This window comes from Mauremys mutica, unplaced genomic scaffold (genome assembly GCF_020497125.1).
Source record: "Mauremys mutica isolate MM-2020 ecotype Southern unplaced genomic scaffold, ASM2049712v1 Super-Scaffold_100046, whole genome shotgun sequence".
NCBI lineage: Eukaryota > Metazoa > Chordata > Testudines > Geoemydidae > Mauremys > Mauremys mutica.
The window spans coordinates 5,287,055-5,305,727 of NW_025423257.1; the positions used below are offsets into that span (position 1 = coordinate 5,287,055).

An 18,673-nucleotide genomic window follows, 5' to 3' on the forward strand; every position below is an offset into this window, starting at 1 on the left:
TAATTTGTGAGTCACTGACTAGCAGCACTCAATACTGTGTAACTGGGAGCGAGTTACATGCTGGAGACTGTGTGTGAACTGCCCAGGAGTGGCTGCTCTCACAGTAGAGCAGTGTAAAAGGCACCCCAGCCTGGGGAACTGAGGGGACACAGCTGTTAACAGTCCAGATTGTACTGTGCTTAATGTCACAGACACTCAATTTCAAAGAGTCTCCTAAAACACACAGAAATCAAATCCACATCCCAGAAACCGAACTCTCCCTGGCACTGCTTCTTGCTGACAGATGGGTCCAGAGACAAAGACAGAGTCCTGGGGAAGCTGGAAACATAAGCGTGGGGCTCAGTGGAGAACGGGAACAGGAAAGACAGGGATATTATTGAATGCAGGATCTCAGCAGTACTAGATGTCAGGATAACACATATTGCAGGTCATTGGTAAACATAATCCCAAATATACATATAAAATGATGGGGTCTAAATTAGTTATTTCCATTGATTTATACCAGGGCAATAAGATTCTCTGTATTGCTGTCTATCCCTTTTTAAATAATTCCTAACATCCTGTTTGCTTTTTTGACTTCCGCTGCATACTGCTGGATGTCTTCAGAGAACTATCCACAATGACAAAAAGATCTTTTTCCTGATTAGCCTAATTTTGCCCCCATCATATTGTATGTATAGTTGGGGTTATTTTTCCCAATCAAACATTTATACACATTTGCCATTTTGTTGCCCAGTCACTTACTTTGTGAGATCTTTTTGAAGTTCTTCACAGTTTGCTTTGGTCTTAAATATCTTGAGCAGTTTAGTATTGTGACGTTATTGATATAATCTGGGACCATATAGAACATGGTTGCAACCAAGGTCCTGTAGTGGCACCAAATCTTATGTAAAGGGGGTCATATAAGGTGTCCAAGACCAGGTTATGGGTTGCTGGTTATAATTATGGTGTCTATATGTATGTATCATTTTGTAGTTGAAGTTATGAGTATTGGCTCTATACTGTCTATATTTCCAACTTATGCTGTGCTTCTGGGAGACATCCCAGACAAGTTGGTGTTAGCTCTGCCTAGCCTGCTTGATGGCCCACTAAGGACCATCAGCTATTCAACTGACCCATTGAGAGAAGGCAGATACGCCTTGTAACTCAGCAAAGTATGCAGGGACTTGTCCATGTGACTCCAGACTCCATTTTGCTGTAATTTTCCACAGTAAGAACAAAGAGGTTCTTACACCTGGAAAAGCCTATAAAAGGCTGATGCCTCATCTCCATCTTGTTTTCAATCCTGCTTCTTACCTCTGGAGGAACTTTGCTACAAACTGAGGCTCTGAACAAAGGACTGACTGACCCATCCCAGAGGAGGATGTACTCCAGAGACTTGATTTGAACCTGCAGTTTACTCCATCACTGCTACAAGCCTGAACTAAGAACTTTGCCATTACTGCATGTAATTGATTCAATTTAACCAATTCTAGCTCTCAGCTCTATCTTTTTCCTTTTATGAATAAACCTTTAGATTTTAGATTCTAAAGGATTGGCAACAGCGTGATTTGTAGGTAAGATCTGATGTGTATATTGACCTGGGTCTGGGGCTTGATTCTTTGGGATCGAGAGAACCTTTTTCTTTTATTGGGGTGTTGGTTTTCATAACCATTCATCCCCAGGACGAGTGCACTGGTGGTGATACTGGAAGACTGGAGTGTCTAAGGGAATTGCTTGTGTGACTTGTGGTTAACCAGTGGGGTGAAACCAAAGTCCTCTTTGTCTGGCTGGTTTGGTTTGCCTTGCCTTAGAGGTGGAAAAATCCCAGCCTTGGGCTGTAACTGCCCTGTTTTAAGCGATTTGTCACTCTCAGTTGGGTCCCACCAGAACCGCATCGTCACAAGTATCATCTGCAAACTTTGCCACCTCACTGTTTACCCCTTTCTCCAGATCATTTATGAATATGTTGAATACGATTGGTCCTAGGACTGACCCTTGGGGAACACCACTAGTTACTCCTCTCCATTCTGAAAATTTACCATTTATTCCTACCTTTGTTCCCTGTCTTTTAACTAGTTCTCAATCCATGAAAAGATCTTCCCTCTTGATAACATAATTTATGTAAGAGCCTTTGGTGAGGGACCTTGTCAAAGGCTTTCTGGAAATCTAAGTACACTATGTCCACTGGATCCCCCTTGTCCACATGTTTGTTGACACCTTCAAAGAACTCTAATAGATTAGTAAGACATGATTTCCCTTTACAGAAACCATATTGACTTTTGCTCAACAATTTTTGTTCTTCTATGTGCCTGACAATTTTATTCCTTTACTATTGTTTCAACTAATTTGCCTGGTACAGACATTAGACTTACCAGTCTGCAACTGCCAGGATCGCCTCTAGAGCCCTTTTTAAATATTGGCATTACATTAGCAATCTTCCAGTCATTGGGTACAGAAGCCGATTTAAAGGACAGGTTACAAACCATAGCTAATAGTTCCCCAATTTCACATGTGAGTTCCTTCAGAACTCTTGGTAAATACCATCTGGTTCCGGTGACTTGTTACAGTTAAGTTTATCAAGTAGTTCTAAAACCTCCTCTAGTGACACTTCAATCTGTGGCAGTTCCTCAGATTTGTCACCCACAAAAGGTTTGGGAATCTCACCAACATCCTCAGCCATGAAGACTGAAGCAAAGAATCCATTTAGTTTCTCCACAATGACTTTATCATCTTTAAGGGCTCCTTTTGTATCTCAATCCTCCAGTGGCCCCACTGGTTGTTTAGCAGGCTTCCTGCTTTTGTTATTACCTTTTGAGTTTTTGGCTAGCCCCTTCTTCAAACTCCTCTTTGGCTTTTCTTATTACATTTTTACACTTAATTTGGTAGTGTTTATGCTCATTTCTACGTACCTCACTAGGATTTGACTTCCACTTTTTAAATGATGCCTTTTTATCTCTCACTGCTTCTTTTACATGGTCGTTAAGCCATGGTGACTCTTTTTTAGTTCTTTTGCTGTGTGTTTTAATTTGGGGTATATATTTAAGTTGGGCTCTAATATTGTGTTTTTGAAAAGTGTCCATGCAGCTTGCAGGGATTTCACTCTAGTCACTGTACCTTTTAATTTCTGTTTAACTAACCCCCTCATTTTTGCATAGTTCCCCTTCCTGAAATTAAATGCCATTGTTGAGCTGTTCTTCCCACCACAGGAATGTTAAATGTTATATTATGGTCACTATTTCCAAGCAGTCTTGTTATAGTTAGCCCTTGGACTAGATCCTGCGCTCCACTCAAGACTAAATCGAGAGTTGCTTCTCCCATTGCGGGGTCTTGTACCAGCTGCTCCAAGAAACAGTCATTTAAAGTATCCAGAAATTTTGTGTCTGCATTTTGTCCTGAGGTGACATGTACCCAGTCAATATGGGGATAATTGCAATCTCCCATTATTATGGATTTCTTTATTTTGATAGCCTCTCCAATCTCCCTTCGCATTTCATCCTCACTATCACTGTCTGACAGGTGGTCGATAAGAGATCCCTATTGTTATATTCTTATTAGAGCATGGAATTACTATCCATAGAGATTCTATGGAACATGTGGTTTCATTTAAGATTTTTACTTCATTTGAGTTTACATTTTCTTTAACATACAGTGCCACTCCCCTCCCCACCCCCCGAGTATGACCTGCTCTGTCCTTCCGATATATTTTGTACCCTGGAACGATTGTGTCCCATTGATTGTCCTCACTCCACCAGATTTCTGTGATGCCTATGATGTCAATATCCTCCTTTAACATGAGGCACTCTAATTCACCCATCTTATTATTTAGACTTCTAGCATTTGTGTGCAAGCACTTGAAAAACTTGTCACTGTTTATTTGTCTGCCCTTTTCTGATGTGTCAGATTCTTGTGTATGTGAATGCTTCTTGTCTGATCTGGCCCCTACTTTATCCTCTTCCAGCCTCTCTTCCTGACTAGAACTAGAAAATCTCTATCACTAGACTCTCCTCTAAGACAAGTCTCTGTCCAATCCAGGAGCTCCTCTGCAGCCATTGGCTTTCCCCCATCTCTTAGTTTAAAAACTGCTCTGCAACCTTTTTAATGTTAAGTGCCAGCAGTCTGGTTCCACGTTGGTTTAGGTGGAGCCCATCCTTCCTGTATAGGCTCCCCCATCCCCAAAGTTTCCCCAGTTCCTAATCAATCTAAACGCCTCCTCTCTACACCATCATCTCATCCACGCATTGAGACTCTGAAGCTCTGCCTGCCTACCTGGCCCTGTGCGTGGAACTGGAAGCATTTCTGAGAATGCCACCATAGAGGTCCCAGATTTCAGTCTCTTTCCTCGCAGACTAAATTTGGCCTCCAGGACGTCTCACCTACCGTTCCTTATGTCATTGGTGCCTACATGTACCACGACCACCGGCTCCTCCCCAGCACTGCACATAAATCTATCTAGATGCCTCGAGAAATCAGCAACCTTTGCACCAGGCAGGCAAGTCACCATACGGTTCTCCTGGTCATCACAAACCCAGCTATCCTTGTTTCTAATGATCAAATCTCCCATTACTAACAGCTGCCTTTTCTTAATGCCTGGGGTTCCCTCCCCGGAGAGGTAACCGCAGTGCAAGAGGTTATCCCAACACCATCTGGGAGGAGGGTCCCAACTATGGGAAGGTTTCCCTCTGCTCCCATTGACAGCTCTCATTCCCTGGGCCTTTCATCCTCCTCCACAGCGCAGTGGCTGTCTGACCGGAGGTGGGAGAAATCTACAGTGTCCCGGAAAGCCTCATCAACATACTTCTCTGCCTACCTTAGCGTCTCCAGTTCCACCACCCTGGCATCCAAAGCCTCCACGCGGTCTCTGAGGGCCAGGAGCTCCTTGCACCGAATGCACACGTAAGCCCCCCGCCCACAGGGCAGGTAATCATACATGCTACATTGAGTGCAGTAAACAGGATAGCCCCCACTCTGCTGCTGGGCTTCTGCCTGCATTCTCTCTTACAGCTACCTAGGTTAACAGGGTTTTTGTTTCAATCAAGAAGTTTGTATTATAGCTTAAGTGTTCTAAAGAATGGCAAGAGTACCTCGCCCCCTTCCCACTCCCCTTCCAAACTCCCTCACGAAACTCCCCGTTAGCAGCCCTGTTTGAAAAGCTCCTTGGTCACTTGCTCACTGCTTTACAAAGCACTCCCCTATCACATACCCCGCTGCCCCCCAGCCGCTGCTTGAGCCACTCAGGGTAGGGGGCTGAGAGCACCCCCAGTACCCCAGCCCACCCTCCCAGCCCCCAGACCTGACTCCTGCATCCCCTCCCACATAACGAGCTCTCACACCCCATGCTCTGACTCCTGCACCCCCCCACACATCCTCAACAGCACCCTGAGCACCAAATGGGAGCTCCTGCACACACCCCTCTACATTGCCATCTGCACCCCTCACACCAAATGGGAGCTGCCCCAGGTAAGCACTTCACACCCCAACCTCCTGCCGCAACCCTGAGCCCCCTCCTGCATCCTAAAACCTGGCCAGACCCTGCACCCCAATCTCCAGCTGCTCCTGCACCCCAACTCCCTCCCAGACCCTGCACCCCCAGCCCTGACCCCTGTACCCTGAACACCCTGCCCTCTGCACCCCCTCTCACACCCCCAGCCCTTACTCCTTCACCCCTCTCAAACACACCCCAGGTCCCTGCCCTCCCTGATCCCTGCAACCACCCATAACCACTTATCCCCCACCCCCTGCCCATCTCACACCCCCAGCCCTGACTCCTGACTCCTGCCCCCCCACATCCCCACCTGCATTGCTGGCATGAAACAGGAGCTGCTCCAGGTAAGAGCTCCACACCCCAACCCCCTGCCCCCTCCCACACCCTAACTCCTGGCCAGACCCTGCACTCCAACATTTTTATTTATTTAGTTTGTAATAAAGGGCTCTTATCCACAGCACTTTACAATAGTTAGCTAACGGTACAAAGAATATTTGGAAAGATCATTAAATGGTGCACTGAGACGCTCAGCGATTTTCAAGTGGTCTGTGGAAAACTCAGTTAGATGACAAAAACAATCAAGGTACCTCACTTTATTTTCATTTACTTCCTATTACTTATAGGAGGAGGATGAAGGGAAAAAAAAGAATGAAAAATGGGGGTGGGAGGGAAATGAGAGAATGTTCTTTTTCTTGCCTGGGTCCCAAGGAGGGACCCCTAAAATAAAGCTGAGCACAGGGCCCCACTCACGCTAAATCCGCCACTGAGGTTCCTTCTCTGGATACCCCCAGCCAGCAGTCAAGGACGCACGGAGTGTCTGTGTGATAAGTGACCCTGGATCAGCAGCTCAGACTCCAGCAGCCTGCTTTTTACACCCCAAGCATAATTGTGGTCTGGGTGGAGAAGGCTCAGGGTTTGAGAGGTCAGGGGTAGGAAGCTTCTGCTGATTATGCCGCACCTAACCCTCAGTTTTACTTGAGCAAACAGGAGATATTTGACAGAATGCGATACGGCTCCTGTGCTCTGTTCCCAAAGAGTTCTGCAGCAGGGGAGGGTCTCTGGTAGCTTGTGTGTCACTGGCATATTGGGGTGATGCTGCAACAGGACAGGGTAGAGGTGGCATTGTGGGGCTGGCATGAACCATCTCTCTTCTTTTCCCCTTCCAAGAACAGAGGGGACAGTAACCCTTACCCAGCGAGGTCACATTCTCATAGTTCTCCTGCATGACATCCCTATAGAGGGCTCTCTGAGCGGGGTCTAGCAGAGCCCCCTCTCCCCTGGTGAAATACACAGCCACCTCCTCGAAGGTCACCGGCCCCTGAAAGAGCAAGAGTCCAACACTCACGACCTGCTGCCCCACTCACAGCCCCCCTATACATGGGGGACAGGAGCCAAACAGAAGCTCTGGGTGGATTGCAGTCAGAGTCCCACCCCCACCCTGCTCAGAGCATCCAGGAAACACCAGGGGGAGGGGACAAAGCGAGAGCCCCTCCTCTCTCCCAGCAGAGCCATCACCCCCCTACTAGCCACTAACTGATTCAGGAGATGGAGCCCCTAGCAGGGTCCAGGGACAGCTCCCTGGTAGGAAGCCCAACACCCTCCCCATTCTGAAGAACTGGATGGGAAGGGAGGGGAATCTCCCCTAAGCCTCACTGGTGGGTGCCCCCTTCATATCTCACAGCAGCCGCTGGTTAGTCAGGTCGGGCTCCAGCACTATGAGTCTGGTCAGTTTTCCCAGCCCCATGCAGCTGGGTTATTTTCTGCTCCACAAACTAGAGCATTTCCACCGCCGAACCTCCTGGGTCTGTTCCTAGAATCTAGGCCACATATTAAATAACTCCCAGCAGGTTTAGCACACCCCTGTCCTCCTCCCTTTCTCCACCCTGTGCATTCCTGCAAACCAGCCTGTGCAAACCTTCCCATCTCCCACGTATTTGCTGTCCCTCTCCCCCCATGGAGGAACCCACCAGCAACCCCTGATAATACCTACCTGAACTGGCTCCTCTGCAGCCATTTCTCTCTCCTGTCCAACGAGAGGACGGGATGAACTGGAGCGAAACATGGACGTTATTCTGCAGCCTGGTAGGGCGAGAAGGGCAGTTGTGAAGGTTTCAGAACAGGCTTTAATTCATTTCACAGCATGATTCCCCCAGGCCCTTTCCCTGCAGACAGGCACCCTAGAGTCTGCCATGCTGAGAAAGGCTTGATCTCTTTGTACAGTGTAGACCTGGCCTCTCCTGCCAGGCTAAGCCCACAGAGACATTTTTAACCTCCCGTCTCCCTCCCCTCACCCCGTAACAAAGTCTCTGAACACAAGGCTAGAAAAAAGCAGAACGAAAGGAGTCACTGTGGGGGATTCCCTCAGACACTGACCCCACGGCAGCCACACCCCATCAGGAGGGATATGGAGTCAGGAACTGGATTTTCCTCTGTTTCTCATCTTTTCCACAGGAAAGTGACTCTACCCAGGGTGCAGCAATACATCTGTCTGGGCAGATTAGAGATCTGGAAATCTCTCTCCAAACTCTTCTCTCCCACAGCCCCTTTCAGTCTCTCTTTCTCCTTCTATCTCCTTTTCCCTGTCCCCTCTCCCTGCCCGTCTGGTAGGAAAGTCCCATTCCTGGGTAGTTTGCTCCCCCATGGCTGGATTTGCTCCTGCAATTGTTAACTGGACGAGAAATGAGGGGGGGTCTGTTTGTGTAGAGTCAATTTAAGGCCAGACCCCAGCATTTTCCCTTCGTTTCTTTCAGTTACTTGAAATGTCTGGATCAGAATTGAGTATTAACAGGGCCCAGGGCTGCCCTAGGGGGCTAGGACCAGCTGGAGAAAGTCATCCCCTGGGCCGGGCAGAGAAGCAGCTTTAATTCAGGTCACTTCCCAGCACAGAACCCCGCTGGGGGAGCAGCAGCTGCTAAGCCTGGTCTCCCAGATCACAATGGAGGCTGCAGCGTCTGACCCAGGAAGCTGAACCCCAGTATCCTGAGCAGAGAGGGACAGAGCGTTTGAGCAGCTTCCTTCCTTTAGCTCTCTGGCTAATGAGAGCCCCTCCTCACAGGGAGAATTGCTGGTCTCATTAGCCCCACTGTCCATCCGGAGTCACTCCTTGTCCTTCCATACAGTGACTCTGGATTAACATTGGTCTCAATGAAACCAGAGTTCAGAAAGAATGAGTCCAGAATGCTGGGGAAGGGACCATTGTGCGGCAGTGCTGACCCCCTTCCCACCTCCCTCATACCCCAGATCGAGAACAAGGACTGGGGGGCACAATTTTCCAAATGGAACTGAAAGTTCCTGCAGTTTTCAAAAGAGGAGAAAAGCAAAATCTGTGATTTCACACTCACAGTGTTTGATAAGTGGACAGAAAGTGATCACAGTGACAGGGCCGGTGACTGGGGAATGCCCGGCAGTGCTTGGAGCCAGGACTCTGGCACGAGTTGATCAGAGAGAAGGATCATGGTTAGTAGCAGCCCCCAGACACTCCCCAGTACCCAGAGCCCAGACCCCACAGCCAGGGGCAACAGACACCCCCTAGCCAGGGTCCCACCAGATATTCCCTGGGACGCAGCTGCCCAGAGACAGTTCAAACCCCCCCCCCCGCGCCCGACATCCCCCTCACTCCCAGGTCCTCCCCGCCGGGCCCCCCCATCCCAGCGGGGGGGGGCGGATGCTGCTGCGGCTCCGCTGGGGCCGAGGCGGCTCCGAGGCTTCTCCCGGGTTCCCCGGGGCAGAGTCACGTGCCCGCCCCCCCCCCGGGGTCTCTCGCTCCCCGGGGGCTCCGGGCGGGGCTGGGGCGGGCAGAGCCCGGGGCTGCCCGGGGGGCGGGGCCCAGCTGGAGAAACCCCCCCCCGGCCGGGCCCCCCCCGCACAGACCCCCCGCCGGGGAGCAGCAGCGGCTCAGCCCGGGCCCGACTCGCGCGGAGGCGGCAGCTGCAGCTTTGTTCTCCCGCCCCCAGCGGGGCTCGCACGGAGCATGCGCGATTTTACCTGCTGAAACCCTCCGTTACCTGGGCTGCGGAGAGGGCGGAAGCGGCCCCGGGGCAGGCTGGGAGATGTAGTTCTTGACTCTCCCTGGACCGGAAGTGACGTTGGGGGGAGAGACCAAGCCGAGTTGCAAACGCGCGCGGGCCCCTGTGGCTCTGCCTGGCTCGCGCGGGGCCGTTGGAGTCTCTCTGCCCGCCCCAGCCCCGGTGAGTGAGAGACCCCGGGGGGAGGGGGGCGGGCACGTGACTCTGCCCCGGGGAACCCGGGAGAAGCCTCGGAGCCGCCTCGGCCCCAGCGGAGCCGCAGCAGCATCCGCCCCCCCCCCCGCTGGGATGGGGGGGCCCGGCGGGGGGAGGGGGAGAAGCTGGAGCTGGGGGGGGGAAGGGGGGAGGGGGGTTAATTGGATCCTGTCCCTGTTGGTGCCACTCGCCTCTCGCCCCCGATACAAATTCTCTCCAGTTCTGCCCCTTTTCTCGCTCAGTGTCTCACCCGGGCTGTAAAATCCGGGGAGATTCGCCCCTTTCCCCGCCAACGAGCCGCTCTCCCGCCTCCCCCATTTCCCCCTGGTCTCTCCAGGAGTCTGATTCTCCACCTCCAGTTGCATAGTTTGTGACACGTTTTCTCTGCACATCTCAAGGGTTGATATAAAATACCCTAAACGTTTGCCCTGAGATTTCCCCCTGTCTCTCTAATTATAAAATAACAAGAAAATCTCAGATTTACCCCTTTTCTCAGCTTCTTGAACATAGATATAAAATGTTTGCAAATGTTGCCCATTTCCTCTCTATTCATTTAACAAACACTGATGTGAAACACTGACATTTTACTGCACATCAGATATAAACTGATATAAAATCCCTTTGATTTTCCACTTTCCTCTCTATTATTTGCAAAAATAGAGCCAAAGTCTCTCAGATTTCCCCCCTTTCTCTTTCACTTCTACGTTATTATCAAATATCAGTTAAAATTCCTTTCATGTTTGGGGCTGTTCCCCGTGTCTCTCAATCCCAGCAACTTCTCCTTTCTTGGAGGAAACCTGTTGCCCTGAATCACTGTCCATCCTGGAGGTTGCAGGGGGTTAAATTTCCCAGTGTTGATCTTTCCCCTCTCCTTTGAGAACCATTTCTTCCCCCCTTTATCTGTGTTAAAATGTTTGCCGATGAAAGAGACCAGCCACATCTTTAATACACATCAAAGCCAGAGGCCTCCCCCTGTTTCGGGATCAGTGGTCCCCAGCTGGTAACGGGAGAGTTCGCTGGACCCTTTTTTTTTTCTCCAGCTGGCACGGGATGAGGAGGTCTCTGTGAGTGCAGTGTGGGTCCAGAAGTATCCCAAACCCCATAGCAAATGGCCTCTGTGAGGGGTTGATTCCCCCTGTGCTAAGATGTAGCCACTTCTGGGGTGGATCCATGGTGGCCATTATTTGCTAGTGACAGGCCATGGACTTTTCTTACCTTTCTTGCCCTCCAGATCTTCCATTCTCCTGTTCAAGAGACATCCCCCAGGGCTCCCTCTGCCTGTGTGACTGGCCAGCAGGGGGCGGTGATAACTCTCTATCCACTCAGTAGACACTCTGAGGTAACAGTGTTGTGCGGGGTGGGGGGAGGTGTCTGTGGGGGGAGATTGCAGGGGGCACCCTAGTGAGGTTGGTGGGTTCTGGAGATTTGGGGTTTCAGGGGGTGGTTGTGATGTGCCCAGTCCTGAGGCTGTGGGTCCTGGAGGTGGGTATCGCTGGGGGCCTGGTGGCTGCAGAACAGCCGGGGTGGGCGTCTCTTGGGGAGGTGGGGCAGGGGGTTAGAGGGAGCCTGGTGCTGTGCCAGGAGCTCCGGCTGGGCTTCCCCGGCTGGCTCCTGGCATCGCTGCCGTGCCCAGAGCTGGGGGAGGGGATCCCTGGCACTAGGTCAGGGGATGCCAGGGAAGCAGAGTGAGGGGTCCCACTGTAAAGCATCAGGGGGTCCCGCTGGGTGGAGGAGGGGGTCCCAGACAAACGGCAGGGCAGATCCTGCTGGTGGGGGTGTGCGGGGCGGGTCCTAGGCAGGCAGTGAGGAACTGAGTTCCCAGTAGGCAAGTCTCTGGCTGCTGGGGGCTCTTGGTGGGGGGAACCCTTTGGGATTCCCAACCTGACAGTCATGGTCTGGTGGGGCTTCCCTGGCCGGTGGGGCTTTGAGGGGTATCTGGGGTCCCTGGCTGGGGACTCTGGGGGCTGCATCCCAGGGAATAGCTGCTGGGCCCCTGGCTGTGGGAACTTCTACTAACCATGATCCTTCTCTCTGATCAACTCTTGTCCAAGCACTTCCGGGCATTCCCCAGTCACAGGCCCTGTCACTGTGATAACTTTCTATCCACTTATCAGTCACTGTGAGTGTGAAATCACAGATTTTGCTTTTCTCCTCTTTTGAAAACTGCAGGAACTTTTGGTTCAGTTTAGAAAATTTGTGCCCCCCAGTCCTGAGAGCAGCTAGGGGGCATCACGGTGAGAGAACAAAGAGGGACCCCTTGTCTCTCCCAGCAGACCCATCACACCCCTACTAGCCAGAGGCTGACAGAGCCCCATGGCAGGGAACCCAACGCCCTCCCCACTGCCAGCAGCTGGATGTGAGGGGTGGGACATCTTCCCTACACCTCCCTGCTGGGTGCCCCCTTTCCATGTCACACCAGCCCCTGGATTCAGCACTGGGAGTCTGGTCAGTTTTCCCCGCCCTGCCCAGGGGGTTGGTTTCTCTATTTCCTGTTTCACAAATTAGGGAATTTTCTCCCCCAACACCCAAGTGTTTGTTCTGAGGATCTAGGCCCATGTTAACAAGTCCCAGCAGGTTTGTCACACTCTGTCCCCTTTCCCTTCCTCACCCAGGCTATTCCCTGCCCCCTCCAGCCCTAACTCCCCAGAAGTTGCCACCTCTTCAGTATTTCCTGCCCCTCCCCCTCCAGCAGGAACCCACCAGCAACCCCCCAATAACCCCTACCTGAGCTGGCTCCACTGCAGCCAGAGAAGCCCCTGCCTCCCATAGGCGGCAGGTTCGTATAATTTTTGGTGGGGCCCAAAATGGTGGTTCCCCCCCCCCCCGCTCTCACCCTGTAAGCTGATATAAAATGAAGCTACAATGCGTCAGCACCACAAGATTACAAGGGTCAATTAAAAGTGGAAAGTCAGAAGCAGCACTTGCCTATTAATACCTAATATATGGTATTAAATTTTGTTGCACCTGTTGTGACAAAGTGGGAATGTTCTTAATGTTTTCTCTGAATACTGTGTGGGTGCCTCAGTTTCCCCTGCAAAGTGCCAACTGAAGGTGTTGGGGACAAAGAGATCAGGTGGCCTCCTTGTCCGGAAGAGAGACAAAGGCCAGATGAGGGAGTGTCAGTTTGGAGCTGGCTGGGGAAATCGGGAGAGGCCCAGAACTTGGGTCTGGGCTCCCCACCCCCCAAGATGGACCTGACTGAGGGGTCCTGTTTTCTGTACTTACAAGCTCTGTTTTAGACTGTATCCCTGTCATCTAATAAACCTTCTGTTTTACTGTCTGGCTGAGAGTCACATCTGACTGCGGAGTTGGGGTGCAGGGACCCCTGGTTGCCCCAGGACCTGCCTGGGCAGACTCTCTGCGGAAAGTGCATGGTGTGGAAGGGCATGCTGAATGCTCCGAGGTCAGACCCAGGAAGGTGTAAGCTTCTTGCCCTGGAGACAGTCTGCTCTGAGAGAGGAGGCTCCCCCAGAGTCCTGACTGGCTTTGTATGGAGTTGTTCCAAAGCATCCCAGCATCCCCTTCCACACCATGTGCTTCCCGGAAGTCTGCACAGGCACTGACACTCCCTCCTCTGGCCTTTGTCTCTTTTCCAAGCATTAGGAGGCCACCTGATCTCCTTGTTCTCCAAAACCTTCAGTTGGCACCTTGTAGGAGAGTGGCCCAGGCCATCAGTTACCTGGAGGCAGGGTTGCAGCCATTCTCTGTGCAGATGGCATCACACTGGCCCTCTAGGGCTTTACAACAATCACACCCCCTTATCCCACCATCTAGAGCCTTAAGAAATGCATTGGGGAAACTGAGGCACACAGACAGTATTCAGAGAAAACACCTGTATACGACCAGTTACATACTTTGAAGGGTGTAAAATAATCAAATATTGTGCTAAATACAATGATACTCCAAACTGACCACCAAATTTAAGTTGCCTGTTTTTCCCCTCAGGTGAGGGTTCTGGGGTGGGGCTGGGGATGAGGGGTTCACAGTGCAGGAGCATGCTCAGTGCTGGGGGTGCAGGCTTTGGGGTGAGGCAGGGCTGAGGATGAGGAACTTGGGGTGCAGACAGGCTGCCCCAGGGCCAGGGCCAGAGAGGACTCCCCATCACCACCACTGGCAGCAGCAAGCTCCAGGGGAGGGACCCCTCCTGCCCCCCACGGCACACACACTCTGCACATGCTCCTAGAGCCCCTCTCAGGTCCAGAAAGCTCACTCCCCTCCCCTATGATGGGTACTGGGGGAGGGGGGAGGGCACAGGTGGCCTTCCATGTTGCTGCCCCTCACCATAACTTCACTGTGGATGGGGCTGCCCCTTGCCCAGCATGGGGCAGAAGTGGGGTAGGCAGGGTGGTGGCTGGCTATGGGACGGGGAAGCAGGGTGTCATAAAATTCACCCAAGCCCCAGCTGCTCAGGTCTAGGAAGCCTCCCTCTCCCATCCCTCCTGTGGCGGGTGGGTTGGTGGGTGCTGGGGGAGGGGGCATTGCCTTCACATGTGGCTTCCTGCCTCCCCTGTGCAGCCTGCTGTGCCTCACTGGGGGTAGGAGTAGGGGCTGGGACTGGGGCAGGGGCAGGGGGGGAATCATAGGGTCAAACACTCACGGAAGCCCCAACAGCTGCTAAGGTGAATGATGTCTGTCTCCTGGCCCGTTTGTGTCTCCTCCAGGTAGGGGCAGGAGAGGGGAGGCCCCCTCCACTCCCCTCCCCCTCCTGAGTGCTTCAGCAGTCGTTAGCATTCCTCTTATGCTAATGCTGCAGCCGTTAGGCTACGGCAGCAGCAGCAAAGGAGAGAGAGACGCGCTGTGCGCTCTCTTTACATTCAGGCAGGGAAGCTCCGGGGAGGGGGAAAAACCTAGCTCCAAATATTGGTGGAGCAGAGCCCCTGATTATGAATATTCCTGGGGCTTTAGCTCCAAGAGCCCATATAAGTTGGCGCCCATGCCGCCTCCCCCGGCCGAGCCTGGGAGGGGTTAATGCTGGGCTCCCCCCGCACAGACCCCGCTGGGGAAGCAGCAGCTGCTCCGCTCCCAGCTCCCGATGGAGGCAGCAGCGTCTGGTCTCTCCGGAGCTGCCGGGGGCTGATGGTCCCGGTTCTTTGTTCTCCCTCCCGGCTCCTGCCTCCTCCCTCCCGGCGCCTTCCCCGCTCCCGGCTGCCCCAGCCCCCCCCCGTGCCCCGCAATCCCCCCCCCGCTCCCAGCTGCCCCAGCCCCTCCCTGTGCCCCGCAACCCCCCCTGCTCCCAGCTGCCCCAGCCCCTCCCTGTGCCCCGCAACCTCCCCCGCTCCCAGCTGCCCCAGCCCCTCCCTGTGCCCTGCAACTCCCCCCCCCTGCTCCCAGCTACCCCAGCCCCTCCCTGTGCCCCGCAACCCCCCCTGCTCCCAGCTGCCCCAGCCCCTCCCTGTGCCCCGCAACCTTCCCAGCTGCCCCAGCCCCTCCCTGTGCCCCGCAACCCCCCTGCTCCCAGCTGCCCCAGCCCCTCCCCGTGCCCCGCAGCCCCCCCCGCTCCCAGCTGCCCCAGCCCCTCCCTGTGCCCCGCAACCCCCTCCCAGCTGCCCCAGCCCCTCCCTGTGCCCTGCAACTCCCCCCCCCTGCTCCCAGCTACCCCAGCCCCTCCCTGTGCCCCGCAACCCCCCCCGCTCCCAGCTGCCCCGGCCCCTCCCTGTGCCCCGCAACCTCCCCCGCTCCCAGCTGCTCCAGCCCCTCCCTGTGCCCCGCAACCTCCCCCGCTCCCAGCTGCCCCAGCCCCTCCCCGTGCCCCGCAACCCCCCCCGCTCCCAGCTGCCCCAGCCCCTCCCCGTGCCCCGCAACCCCCCTCCCGCTCCCAGCTGCTCCAGCCCCTCCCTGTGCCCCGCAGCCCCCCCCGCTCCCAGCTGCCCCAGCCCCTCCCCTTGCCCCGCAACCCCCCCCGCTCCCAGCTGCCCCAGGCGGGCCCCGTGCCCCGCAACCCCCCCCGCTCCCCGCTGCCCCAGCCCCTCCCTGTGCCCCGCAACCTCCCCCGCTCCCAGCTGCCCCAGCCCCTCCCTGTGCCCCGCAACCCCCCCCGCTCCCAGCTGCCCCAGCCCCTCCCTGTGCCCCGCAACCTCCCCCCGCTCCCAGCTGCCCCAGCCCCTCCCTGTGCCCCGCAGCCCCCCCCGCTCCCAGCTGCCCCAGCCCCTCCCTGTGCCCCGCAGCCCCCCCCGCTCCCAGCTGCCCCAGCCCCTCCCCGTGCCCCGCAACCCCCCCCCGCTCCCAGCTGCCCCAGCCCCTCCCCGTGCCCCGCAACCCCCCTCCCGCTCCCAGCTGCTCCAGCCCCTCCCTGTGCCCCGCAGCCCCCCCCCGCTCCCAGCTGCCCCAGCCCCTCCCCTTGCCCCGCAACCTCCCCCCGCTCCCAGCTGCCCCAGCCCCTCCCTGTGCCCCGCAACCCCCCCCGCTCCCAGCTGCCCCAGCCCCTTCCCGTGCCCCGCAAACCCCCCCCCCCGGGCTGCAGCGGCTGGGACCCAGCTGACCCCCTCTGCTGAGCCGGGCACTGCACGGGCTGGGGGAGCTGCTGCTGCTCCACCGGCTTCCCCGCGTGTCCCACCCCCCTGCGTGGGGCCCGGGGAGGAGCCACCCCTTCCCCCCACCTCCCCGGCCCCGCCCCTCTGTGCCGCAGCGGGGCCATGGCTGGGGCCGGGAGCGCGGCGCGGGGGCAGCGCAGCACGGGCAGGGCCCGGGAGGGCGGGGGGGGCAGCGCGTGGGGCGGGGACACGCGTAGGGCGGACATGCTCCTGCCGGGGGCGGGGTCAGGGCTGGGGGTTGGGCTGCGGGGGGGCCGGTTATTACCTGGGGGTCACAAGCCCCCCCCCCAGCTCTGCCGCTCCCCGGGAAAAGGCGGGGGGGGGGGGTCTGAGTGGCACTGGCTGGGAGAGGGGGCGGGGCCGGGGGAAAGGATGAGCGGTGGGGGGAGGGTCTGGCTGGCCCCGGGGACCTCCCTTACCTGGGCTGGAGAGGGTGGAAGCGCCCCGGGGCAGGCTGGGAGATGTAGTTCCTGACTCTCCCTGGACCGGAAGTGACGTTAGGGAGAGAGACCAAGGGGAGCTGCAAACGCGCGCGGGCCCCTGCGGCTCTGCCTGGCTCGCGCGGGGCCGTTGGAGCCTCTCCCGGGCCGGAGAAGGGTTGGTGCCGTTGGAGCTCTGGGCATGCGCAGATTGCGGCGGGAGAGCCCTTCATTAACCCCCCGTGCCCGGCCCGGGCCCTGCCCCGCTGGAGCCGCCCTGGGGCCGCCCCGGGCTCCGCCCGCCCCGCTGCGGAGCTGCAGCCTCCAGGCCCCGGAGCGAGCCCCGGGGTTGGGGCGGGGCCGGGCGGTGACTCTGCCCCAGTGTCCGGGGGGGACCCGGCACCTCGCAGCGCCGGGATCTGCTCCCTGGGGGGGGGGGGGGCAGCGCCCGCGGGGGGCTCGGAGCTGCTGCCCCCGCAGGAGCCCAGCGCCCCCCGGGCCCGGCCAGGCTCTACCCTGGGGCCCCGCGGGGGGTGCTGGGGTGAGGGGCCCAGCCCCACTGGGGTCCCTGCGTGGGGCGGGGCTGGGGGGGGGAGGGGCGGGCGGGAAATGTCTGTGCAGCCCGGACATGGCCGGGGGGGGGGCAGGTGACCCCCGAGGAGCGGGGAGAGAAAGGGGGGGGGCTGAGATCCCCTCGGATTTACCGTTGCCCCCTCCCGTGGGGACCCCCCCTCCCCCAAACCCTGAGAAGTTCCCTGTCCCCCCCCGATTGTGCCCCATTTTCTCTCCCCTTCGCCAGTGGCCAGTTCAGGTCTCAGGTTTGGGGGGTTTCCCCCATTTCCACCTGCAGGGATTTGTCCTTGTGCGGGTGGGAAATGGTTCCCCCGAGTGATTCCTGAGCTGGGCAGAGGGTGAATGGGCAGAGGCTGGGGGGGCCCTGAGACAGGGACACCTCTGGGCTGGGCTGGGGGGGCCACTCTCTGCTGGCAACGGGGCCTGGGAAGGGCCAGGAAGGGGAGGGAGGAGCAAGTGTCCCCCATGGAGACGGCCCAGCCCCAGGTTTCCCAGTCCAGCTACTCCCCAGCACCTGCTGGCCCTGTGAGTGTGAGGCAAGAAGAATCCATCTCATTCTGTTGTTGATTGAATATCCCTGTATAATCCCCTCCAATTTCCCCTCCTTTCTCTTGAACTGTTAAATGCTGACGTAAAATCTCCCAGATGTTGGTGCTTCTGTCTCACATTAGCAAATATTTAGTTTGTGCCCCATTTTCTCCTCAGTTCTGAAATACTGATATCGAATTCTCAAAAATCTTCCCGCTTTTCTCTCCAGGTGTGTGACTGAGATCAGGGCTCTTATCGTACTGAGCGTGGCCCTGTTCTGCCAGGTGCTGCAGAGACCCCAACTGAGATCTGGGCCCTGTTCTGCCAGGCGCTGAAGAGACCCCAGGTGAGATCAGACCCCACTGTTGTGCCGGGTAAAACTGAGACCTGGACCGAGATCACGGCCCCCCTTGTCACAGGCAGAGAACAACTATGACCCAAACCACTGCCTCCATTGTGCTGGGCACTTCAGAGACCTCGACTGAGATCTGTGTCCCCGTTGGGTCTGGCCCTGCACTGACCCCGACCCAGATCACGTCGCACCACTGTACTGGGCACTGCACAGACCCTGACAGGGATCCTGGCCCCACAGTTTGCCAGATGCTGCAGGGGCCCTAAACAAAATCAGGGATCCTGTAATGCTGGGAGTTGCAGAGCCCCCGACTGAGATCAGGCTTCCTGTTGTGCAGGGCTCTGCACAGACACTGACCAAGATCAGGGTCCCCATTGTGACAGGTGCTGAAAAGGGTATCTCTACCCTGCCACTAAAAACCCCCAGCTGGCCCATGCCAGGTGACTCAGGCTCAGGCGAAGGGGCTGTTTAATTGCAGTGTAGATGTCTGGGCTCAGGCTGGAGCCAGGCTGTAGGACCCTGCGAGGTGGGAGGGGGCCAGACCTTGGGCTGCAGCCCCAGCCGGAACATGGACACCACAATTAAAC

The 18,673-nt window shown here is 56.1% G+C and overlaps 1 long non-coding RNA gene across 1 annotated transcript; it reads left to right on the forward strand.

Moving 5' to 3' along the window:
* Nucleotides 1–9,596: 9,596 nt before the first annotated feature.
* On the forward strand, nt 9,597–18,007 carry LOC123358364. Its single transcript, XR_006575718.1, has 3 exons — nt 9,597–9,651; nt 10,916–11,023; nt 17,964–18,007. It is a non-coding gene; the product is annotated as an uncharacterized LOC123358364 (long non-coding RNA).
* Nucleotides 18,008–18,673: the final 666 nt, after the last annotated feature.